The sequence below is a fragment of the Lipophrys pholis genome, assembly GCF_963383615.2.
Source record: "Lipophrys pholis genome assembly, chromosome: 10".
NCBI lineage: Eukaryota > Metazoa > Chordata > Actinopteri > Blenniiformes > Blenniidae > Lipophrys > Lipophrys pholis.
Window position 1 is genome coordinate 4,447,927 of NC_137640.1, and position 11,693 is coordinate 4,459,619.

The window sequence follows — 11,693 nt, forward strand, 5'->3', positions numbered from 1 at the left end:
GTGCTGCTGGCTTTGTTTGTTTACTGCCCAAAATGCACTTCGCTCTACATCATACATTGATCCGGATCAGAGTCCGGGGGAGCTTTCACACCGGCTCAAACAAAGTGAACTTTCCCTGAAATGAACTCTGGTCTGGATCAAACAGCGATAGTGTGAAAGAGCTCATTGACTCATAATACGTTATGCATGTATGTTTTTTTTAACACTGAGCAGTTTCAACACAATCCTCCGTTGGCAAACAGTTGTTTTTTTTATTACGCAGAGTGCCACCGCCTCACCCTCTCGCACTAGTATGTAACGTAGTTGAAATAAAGCCATTAATGTGATCTGAAACTAAATAAGCCAACAAGACTGGTACTCAAGTTCTTTTAAATCTCTGTCCTATACAGGCCAGGAACCATGGTTGTAATGAAATTACTTTTTTAAAAAGGATTGTTGATGCAGAGGAGGGTATTCTCTGTATATACCCTCATATACAACCTAGTAATCTCACAGCACTTAACATTTAATTTAGATGCAAAGAAAATACCAATAAAGGTATAGGTGGTGTTAGTGAAGTTCGCACAGCCAAAAATAAGAACAGGAGTTGAGAAAACAGACAAACAATCAATATTTCACAAGCCGGTAAGAGCAGGAAGGACAGATCAGAAAACTCTCATTCTAAAGTCTCAAAAATACAGAGAGACGACAGAAAGGAGAGATCACTGACTGCAAAGTGGGGAGAGGAGATCCCGTCACTGGAATCAATAAAACCTCCAAACAGTAGAAGCAGCTCAGCTTAGAAAATGTCAAGGGTGATCTGACCCAGTCTGAACTGTAAACTGTTAACTCACTCAAAATTGGGCCATTTTATGTGGGTTTTTTGTATTTAATTAAAATTTTATTTCATTTAACATCTCCGGGGTGTGTTGCTCTGCGGCGTAGATGTTTGTTGACGACTCCACGACCATTTTTTATTTAATATTTTGTGTGGGCAAAGGATCGCCACGCTGTTGCCACATTTCCTGCGGCCAATCAACATACGTCTGACATCTGTACCAGTTGAAATCTTGCATGTAAGAAAAAGGGTCAGAAGAAGGTTTTTTCCTGACAAATTTAAAGAATTGATTGAAAGACACTTGAAGGGAAACTTGTTATGTCAGGATACCATGTCAGGACTCCTTTAAATTTCTGTCTGCTGGTGAGAGTGGGTGTGTTTGGAAAATCAAACACTTACAGGACTTTTCACTACAAAAGCATTTGGTGGTTTCCCAGGTTTTCCTCTGACAAATGTCTAAATGTTTTCCTTCAACTGGAACTTCAACAACCACGAGCAGCAACAGACTCACACATGTCTGTGATCTCTGGTGCTTCCCCAAATGGATCCTGCGATTTGAACCATTAAACGAGGGCTATCATAGTTATCGTATCTTGTTCAGCCAATAAAGTTATTGCTCTATTACTTTTGATATGATATACTAAAATATACAGGCGTTTTTGCCCAATTAAGTTTTGATTTATTCGACCATGTGTGTACGACGGTATTTTGAACTATTAACCAAACACCGTTAACACTACATCTGAATTTTGGTAAACATATCTACATCATCTCATGTCACGGTTTATGTAATACAAGACCCGTGTTTGTATACGTTTCTTCACCTACAGCTGTAACAGCAGCCAGAGTCTGTTTAAACTCAAGCTTCAGGCCTGAGCGGAGCTTCATTCAGCGCTAACTCGCTTATCACTTGATGTTCTCCCCTGTTTTCCCAACGCCAAGCAGCTGCAAGGCCTGCTAATTAAAACCTGACAGCAGGATCTGCTGTCATAATGTGATCACGCATGCAAGGAAGCACGTACCCACCGACATGTGCACGCGCAGAGCCACTTATCTCGCAGTCTCACTTATCGGCCCCGCACTCGGTACACATAGCCCTGCAAACCCCGGGGCTTTGTGTCTGGATCTCTGGCTTGTTGTGAGGGAAGGTTTAGATAACAAAGATGACTGTGCAACATCGATTGTCAGAATACGAGTCTGTACCTGCAAATTAAATCTGCACATTGTCATAATGCGCCTGACCTACACCCAGAAGCTTGCTTCATCAAGCAGTCGCCACACGAATGCTGTACTTTCAAATAATTCATAAGTTTTCATCTTATCAAAGGAGTTGTCCATGTAGGGTTTGGCATTTCCTGACCCTGTGTGATCGCCGACATACATTGCCCTCGACTACTCGTGTGTTTATTTATTTTTTTGCTTTATTGCAGTTTCTGTTTGAGGCTACGTCATCATTAGAGAGAAACACATTCAATAAATGTGTCCGAGTCAAGCACAGCCCCCCCAATCCTCATGGTTAGAGTGTGAAAGTCACGCTATGAATTCTAAAATCACTCACCTATTTAGTCTCACATTCATTAGGAAACGTAAATTTATATTGGATTTCTTAATGAATTTTATTTTAACAGATATATCCGATCCACTGGCAATAAATTGCATTGGTGGAGGTGTGGTAGTGAAGGTCAGCTCGGGATCTTTATAGAGCTCCAACTGGGCTGGCATACATGCATATGCTCTTTTCTTTTCTTTCCAGTTGTTTCTTAATGCAACTCTACTTTGAGAGTCACGTCACCTCTGCACAGAGTCCACACTTTCTGGCACGTAAGGTTCAGTGTTTGTCACAAAATCCATACTTTGGTCTCTTCATCTGAGATAAAAGAGGACTTTAAGTCTTATCTAGAGGGAATTGATGAGGTACATGAAAACAGATCTTTGTCACTAGTTACTATAAACAAGCTAAATCTTTACACTCATTAAATGATCTCATTTCTATAACGGCTGAGGGAGAATAAAACTACAATGAATAGTACATGGAATAACATACAAGATAATTTTGTGCAACTTTAGTGAGAGAGCTTCTAAAACACAAACAAACTTTTGGGGAAGGTTGTGCTTTTGTTTGCATGTATTTATTTATTTGTTTGATTGTATGTCTCATTGGAGGTGCTTGCCTTAGGGCGATGTCTCAAAAACACATTCATTATCCAAGCCTACTTGTCTACCCCAGGGCCACAATGGGACACAAAAAGCCACAATTAAAGTTTTTTGTATGAATTTCCTGGGCATTGCATGGACGTCTTGTCTGGAAGTCATATGAACGTATGAAAAAATAAAAAATAAAAATAAAAAAAGTGCGACTCCACCAGGAATCAAATCCACAAAATAACCTCTGGAATACGTTAAAACGCATCAACAAACCAAAAACAGACACCAAACACGCATGACCATCAGAATTAGAAACAAAATAGTCCCGACCACCAGAGCTCCAGTCCTCAGCACCATCATATACAACACAGTGCTGAATATTAATAATACTGTTTATGGACATTACCTTCAGACAGAAGCCACCACAGACCGGGATCAGCTTCCTGTTGCTGCTCCTCAGAGTCCCCCCACATTATTTTTGTTAGGAAATCAGAAATTTACGAGGTTTACCCGTTTGAAATTGAGCGGCTGTCTGATTTAAAGTGACGTTTAAAACGAGCGCCCCCACACTTCAATGGTGAGGACAAGAACTGCATGCAGGCCGGCAGCTTTATTAAAGTGAAAGAGTGAAGATTCACCCTGATGCACCAATAAAACCAAATAAAAATAGCCTAATTTTAAACATGATCCTGACAAAACTGAAAACAAAAAACAAAAAGGAAATGCATAGGAAAAAAACAGCATTTTGCCAAAATTTTTGAGACCCCCCCAAGATTTCACAAATCATGTTTTAAAGGGGGCTCCTGTCTCATTAAGGGGGGCACCCCCCCTTAGCCCCCTGTAGTTCGCACCCTGGTAATGACATATGAGTCCGAGCACTTCTGAAGCTTAAGGTTTACCAAAGGACTGATAATAGGCAGTTTACATTGAGGTGCAGCTGTGTGGGCAGGCGGCACATCACAAAATCAATTAGCTGATAAGAAGCAGGTGTGAATGTCAGAGTGAAAGTGGGGGCTTCTGGTGAGCAGGTGAGACATGACTGCTTTTGTTAAAACGTCTTTTACATGCCACCTCACGTCGACCCCCGTGAAGCCAGACACACACAAAAGTCCACTTTAACCTACTTTTAAGGGTCACCGACATTTCAAAATCCCTCTCGCATCACGGGGTGTTAAGTCAATCAAACAGCAGTGAAGTACAGGTGCAATGTATGAATCAGCAAGTAAAATGTCAGCTGTGCACTCACCCAGGCAGCAAACTTCCCTCACCATGGCTACAGATGGTCACGTTGCTCCCCCGGAGTTTGCATTCATTACATGCTCCAGCCTTGTAGCCCAGATACAAGAAAAAAAGTGTTTTTGTAATCTGAAAAAAAATAATTAAATAAAATGGATTAACTGCTTTGCATGACTCACCAAATAAGAGGTTGTAGAGCTGAAACACTGAAAATCCAATTTGTACAATTTCACATTCAGCCATTGAGGGAAAGCAAGTGTCCAACACATCGTGATACTGAAACAGGAGTGAAAGTCCAACAAACTGTTGGATTTCAAAAGTTTTGTGAGTTCATGATCTGCTCCTCGACTACATGGACTAAGGCCTCATTAACACAACGTCTTTAAGTGAAAACTGACATTTATTTTTATTGGGTGACCGTTTATATGACGAAGGTGCATAAAAACTATTGAAAATGCTACTTTTTAAAATGGCTCCCATGGTGGAACGTTCTGAAAACGCTCAAGCTCCATCTACATGTAAACGAGCAGGAACAACACTTTCTCGGAACACACGGACTCCATTCCAGGTAGATGTAAATATTTCTACTCCACATGTTTCAGTAGATTGAAAATAACAACGTTTACCTCTAGAGTGTCGAGACTGCCAGTCATTATTGCCCTGGCACTTGGTGGTTTTATAGTTGACAGTCACCGTAACAATCCAACCTGGTCGTCTGTCCATACAAATGTTCATGTACTCGTCATTGTTAATGGTTGGAGCATAGTTCTCCGTACGCATGTGTTCTGTTTCATTACAAAAACCAAAATAATTGCACCCACTAGTGGACTGACATGCTAACTACAACATTTTCTGCATTTCTGCCATTTCCGTTGAAACAGACATTGTTTTCAATACTTTGCCGCGTAGACGCGACACTTTTCTGAATCGAAAATGCAAAAATGAGGCGTCTTCACTTGAAACGTTGTCGTGTAATCGGGGCCTAACTTCCATTTTTCACTAATTGACTCTACGATGCAGTAGATATTTTTCTCTCAGTATTATGCATGTTCCAAAATTGTGGCTGGCCGAGGACAACAGACCTGAGATAGTTAAGCGTTTACACAATAATCTACTTAACAAAAACATTCTCATCACATGGTAGCTTGCACAGGACACTGGTGTGCTCTCTCCAACTTAAGGTAAAGGAAAGAGATTGATAATAAGGAAACAGAGTTTTTAATCCAAGAGGCGGACTTCCTCTATCCGGGTCCTCCCTGTGACCCTTGACCACTCCGGCCAATTACAGTGGACTCTTGTCCTCGACTCATTCTTTCTAAGGCGGGCTCCAGTTTCCCAGACTGCAGTGGGTCCTTGTTTACATATCAAAAACCTATTGTCTCTGAGTATCACTAAAGCCAACGTGGAGGAAAAAGCACATTGTCGAATACAAAGCTATTGTCTCTGTAACAGTAAGACAAAATTGGCAGACATGGAAGAATTCAAGTAAAGATAGTTCAACAGATGCCATTCTTTACAGAATTGACATCTACAACGTACAAAACACCAGAATTATATATATATATATATATATATATATATACACTATTTACCACGGCTGTGGTGTGCATGTACAGTAGCAGTGTTTCAAAAAAGTTGTGCTTTCTTTGGTCTACACGGAATAGGGGCATTTTCAAAATGGCCTACCTTCGGAGCAGTTGTCAAAAAGAGGCATTTTCTGTGCCGTTGTCCTGTAAACAAACACCCAAAGCGCAACAAACATTTTTCTAAATTTTTATTTTAAACGTTGTATAAACAATGCCTTAATAGCAACAATGACTGCCTGAAACATTTATCAAACCCATGATACATAAATACAATCATCATGTATTTTATTGCATTTAATTTGTTGTTGCATTTAGTATCCTAATCTAATTACACAGGATCATAAATGAACCTTTCCCAAGAACATGTGGATGGTGATTTTATTCTATTTTTCTAAATGTTTATCTTTTTTTTTTTTTTTTTTTTTTTTTTTTTTTTTCTCTTTTTTTTTTTCTTTCGTGCCCTTGTCCGGTTCGGCAGCTTGGGCCAACAATATGATGTGATTGAGAGCCTTCGGAGTCAGAACAGTTTTTGGTCTTGCAACAGGGAGAGACCTGGAGTCTCCTCCTGTTGCCTTCTCCGTCAGAAGCTGGCATGGCTGCCGTACACGACCGGGGGGGAACGCACAAAGAGAGAGAGAAGAGAAGAGAGAGAAGAAAGTCGAGGGGGGAGGGGGGAGGGGGGTGGGGGGAAGGGGATAACATACAATGTCCTTGTTGTGCTACATATATTATTTGCAATAATCACACTCATCCAAATACTTTCCAACTGTTATTAGATTGAACCAGCCTGAGCAGCTCTATCTAGACAGTAAGATGATTTCCTAGATTTAACCAGCCTGAGCAGCTCTATCTAAACAGTAAGATGATTTCCTAGATTTAACCAGCCTGAGCAGCTCTATCTAGACAGTAACGTGAAGCAGGAACATGAAATAACAAAGAGGCAACAACAAAAGAGGAACATGATTTTTAAAGTTTGAGCAAATGATGACAGACAACAAGCAACTTCAGAAGCACCTTTCGTGAGGAGTGAAAGTGTGTGTGTGTGTGTGTGCGTGTATGTGAGTGTGTGTGGCTTGTCCACTGGGTGTGGCCGGAACTGTTGTGGGGGGACCCGTGGTGACACCCCGGGGTCCGAGGCCACCGCGCCCGGACACCGCCACCCCGGCAGACAGAAGCCCCCCAGGCCCGGGGAGACCCCAGCGAACCACCCCAGAGAGCCCCGCCCCCGCCCAAAAAGCACCCGACGGAGAATGCAGAGAGGAATCCCCCCCAGGCAAGAGGGGCCCACAAGAGAAGGACAAAGGGCACAGGGCCCCAGGCCCCGACCCAAGCCGCCAAGCCGAGAAAAGGCCGGAGCAGGGCCCCCGGGCCGAGCGGGCCGAGAGCCCCCCCAACCCCGGCGGCGAGTCCCACCGCACCCCCGGGAACAGGCCCACCCACCGCCCCCCCCAACCCGGTAAGGCAGAGACGGCCCCAGCCGCCGCGCCCCGGACCAGCCCCGCCCCCAGACCCAGGAAAGCGAAGCCCGGCGCAGGCCCCGGTCGGAGAACAGTCAACTCTACACCCCCAGGAGCCTCATAATCCACCCGCCCCATAACCCCTCCCCCCGGGTCTTGATTGGGAAACCCAACCCATGACCCACCCCGCACACACACACACCCACACACACACCCACACACCCACCCACACACCCACACACCCACACACACACACACACGGAACGGGGGGGGGAGTGATGACTCTCGCACCCTCAGGCCGCCGGCCGGGCCCCCTCCCGGCCACCGCGGTATCCCAACCTCCACCAATCCAACAGCAAGTGGAGAAGGAGCACCGCACCCCAGCCCCCCCACAAGCGCCGCGCCCGAGGGAGCGCGCCCCCCGCACTCCAGCCGCACTCACCCCGGGCCGGGGCGGGACCCCAGCGGGAGGTGCTGGGGGGAGCCACGTCTCCCGCCCTTCCCCTGCCCTATATGTGTGTTGGATGTATGTAAGGGTGTGTTTTTGTGTTTATCTAATGCTTGTTTATCTTAATGCTAATGTGACTGACAGACAGCTCCCATGTTCCTGCCAGAGGAGGTAAAGAGATTCCAGGAAAAATGAAGCTGCCTCTCCTCAAGTTCCAGCAAACCAGTAATGATGGTCTTCAGCGAAACAGACGGAGGGGTGAAAAGCGATCGTTTTCTGTTACCGCCGATAATTAACAACAAAAACTATGGTAACTGCTTTCTTTGAGTTGAAATAAATCGTTATCCACAAATATGGTTTGATTACAGTCACATTATTCCCGAAAGTGGAGGTCACAGCATACATAAACCCAGGCAGGACTTCGATCTTGCATATTTGACCCACATCTTTCCTCTGCATCAGATGATGAGCGCATGACCGCTTCAAATTAGGTTTTCTTAAAGTACATGAACATGACTGTACCATGCAAATGACTGAGTCCTCAGCATATATTCACAATATAATTGCTTGTATATAGTCATGTACACATATTTGTGTGCACGTATTTCCTTCGGCGCTTCTCCGTGACTTCAGTCACACGTCAATGACGAAGCAGTCGCATGTAGAAAAATATCCGAATTGGTTCCACATACGAACGAGGCCTGGGTCTGGTGTGAAAAAATTGGAATTGTAGCTTTCACATGGAAACAAAACAGGTCGGTTATGGATCACTGGGAGCAAAACGTCTGAATGGGTCCCATTTCCCTGCAGTGTGAACGAGGCCTTGGTTTCCCTTCCTTGTGTCTGATTGCTGTTCAACCTGACGTCTTTCACCTGCGCCAGAGTGTGAGGAGCTGCACCTGGTGCTTCTAGTCTTTGAGGGACTTGTGTTGTGTGCTCTCGGTGTTGGTTCGTCTGTGTTTCTGTGTTTGTACTCCTGTGTTGCTGTGTTCAGCGTGTGTGTGGCCACGTTGATTGGCCGGAGTGGTAAAGGTTTACAGGGTCACAGGGAGGACCCGGATAGAGGAAGTCCCCCTCTTGGATTAAAAACTGTTTCCTTATTACCTGGCTTTTTACAAAAACGGATATTTCCCCCTCTGCCTTGAAAAGAAAAGAAAAAAATCTGCATTTACACGGACTGCGGACTAGGCGATAGGCCTAGTTCAGAGCTGCGATGAGCATGCCAAACCCGTAGGGGGCAGTGTAGCAAGAAGTGTGAAGCCATGAAGGTCAATCAGAACCCTGGAAAAAAACATCACGTCACAAATTGTGACATAAATATCCGCCTACCCTCCTTTGGATGCAACCAGAGACACAGAGTTTCTCCAGATCTCCACTGTGGCTGGAGTTTTCAGAAATCATGATTTGTGTTGAGTCGTCGCTGCGTTTATGTGTAATTGTTGTCTCCTGTTGATCACCACACACGTCGGTTGTTTACCATTGACGTGGTCACGAGACAAAATCACTGTTTCGTAATGCAGAAATTGCTTGCGGAAATGTAAAAGTAATCTAACAGCTGTTTTGACATTGTAATCCTCTACTTTACTTGTTATTTGATAAAAGTAATTTTCTAACGCCCAACTGCTGATCAGTAGAATGTTTTAAAATAGTTTGGGTAAGAGACAACCGTTTAAGTACAGTTATCTTGAGGTCTGAATATGTGTGCTCAAACACTACAATAAATGTAGCTGTGTTTTGTTTTCATTTGAAAAGTCGTCATTAATCTTCAGTCAATAATGACATTTAATTTGAAGGGTTCAGGGTTTGAATGTCTGTGAAAGTGGTCACGTTCACCAGTGTTTGATTTCACCGTAATGTTTTGAGAAATCAGTAATAGGAGGGTCCACTGGATGTCTGAGACGCAGTCTGGAGGGGCTCCAAGGTGGGCCGTCTGGGAACTACTAATCTGGATGAAGCTGATGTCATCTTGATACTCACTTTCAATTATCGGAGAATCTCACACTGAAGTTTCAGGTCTTCCTCTGTGTATCTCAGCCCCATTCCAAAGCGTTAGCGATCATAAACATTCAGTATTTAAAAAAAAAAAAAAAGGACACGAGACAAAAACCCATTTTTGTTGGCGGTCACCTAGCAACTGTTCTCTCAGCTGGAGCCTGAATGCCAAGCATAATGTGTACTCTCTGTATCAGAAAAACAACATCGCTCCAGGGAGGCATCCACTTAATGTGGAAAGAATCGGCAGCTTCTGAAGCACCGGTGTTACCTCGACTCCACAGCAGCCTTTACATTCAGACCTGAAAGAAAAAGTGTGCATTTAGAGACGCGTCGGATGATGCCATGTTTTTACAAAACCTGTGACCGACGTAATGCGGCGTGACTCATTGAAAAACTCATAGGGGAAAAACTAAATCACAATTCGTTTAGCTCCAAAGCACACACACACACACACACACACACACACACACACACACACACACACACACACACACACACACACACACACACACACACACACACACACACACACACACACACACACACACACACACACACAAAAAAAACATGGATGCCGTTGCCTCAGGTCTCAATGGGTTAAACAAGAAGTTCATGTCTTTTCAGCTGAAAGTGCTCAGACCTTGACCAACTTGGGGGCGGATTGAAACCCTGAGGGTGTAGACTTGTCAGCGGTCGTTTGGTATTGCCCATCACAGATATCGCTGGGGAAATGGACTGAATGTCTTATTTTGTTCTCAAACACAAGAATCTTTCTCAAAAGTATATAAACAGCCTTGAAGCCATGAGAACTCATTGCCAGCGTCTCGTTGAAAGGTCTATCTGATCAGGGACAAAATGTGAAATCAGCTTCCTACTTGCTCAACGGCCCTGCAGAACCCATAGCTTTTTTTTATGGCCTTTTATTGGCACTTGAATAAAAACCAAACAATACTGTAAAGTTTTATGGCCTTAATCCATCAGCACTATCATATAAAAATCAACTTTCTTTTTTTTTTTTTAATTCACCAGTTCCTGTTACCACCTTGTCTGTAGTCTTTTATTTCCCTTCATACAGAAGCTAAGAGCACAAAGAAATGGCCACGTTGAACTTACTTTCACAAACTGTTTGTTTGTTTTCGTCTAAAATCCAATCACTGTTATAGCTTCCGGAGATGGAGTTAAAAATCAATTTGCAGGTCCGCTTTGTGTTTACAGGTTTAATCATCACTGCAGGCGACGCAAAAGAAATGACTCATCTCATGAAGACCTTATCATGAAAACATCGGCACGCGCATTCGTCTTTTGGCAAATTTGCAGGAAAATTAGGTCACGTAGATGAAATAAATCACAGAGACTTGGTTGCAATGAGAGCAGGAAAGTCTCACAGCAGGTGCTGATTGGGCCTATAAGATACATCTTCTTCAAAAAGCTCAGTCTCTACTTGCTGAACTACAAAATCGTGTGTGAACATGACATAATCCCAAGAGCAGGACCTCCGACAGTGTCAATCCAGTGTGAATGTGGCAGCGTACTACTGTACATGCATGAGTTCAACAAAGCGTTTGTCAGTAATGCCACTAACCTCCTTGGGGGACCAAAGGCATTTGACCTTTCGCATCTGTTTCTAGGAAGCGCCGCAGTAACGGATGCGTCCATGCGAGCTTCTGACAGTGTTTGTTTTGGCAGGCAGTTCCTCGGCCGCATCTGTTTCCGCTCTGTTTTTCGCTCATCGCTGACGCTTCTCGGTGGCAGGGTCTTCACATGCAACTTTGTTCGCAAGGGGGACTCATTTAGTCTGAGGCTCAATTAACAAAAAAAGAAAGAAAGAAAGAAAGAAAAAGAACGGAAATACACCATTGAACTGATCTGTTTTCTCAGAGGTACTTGATTTGACACACTGTAGGGCTTGTAGTTTGTTCCAAGAGCAATTTGTCTTTGGCTGTGTTGCAACTTCCAGATGTAAAAAAACAACTTAGTTCTAAAAGAAAAAGTTGGGATGCTATGCCAGA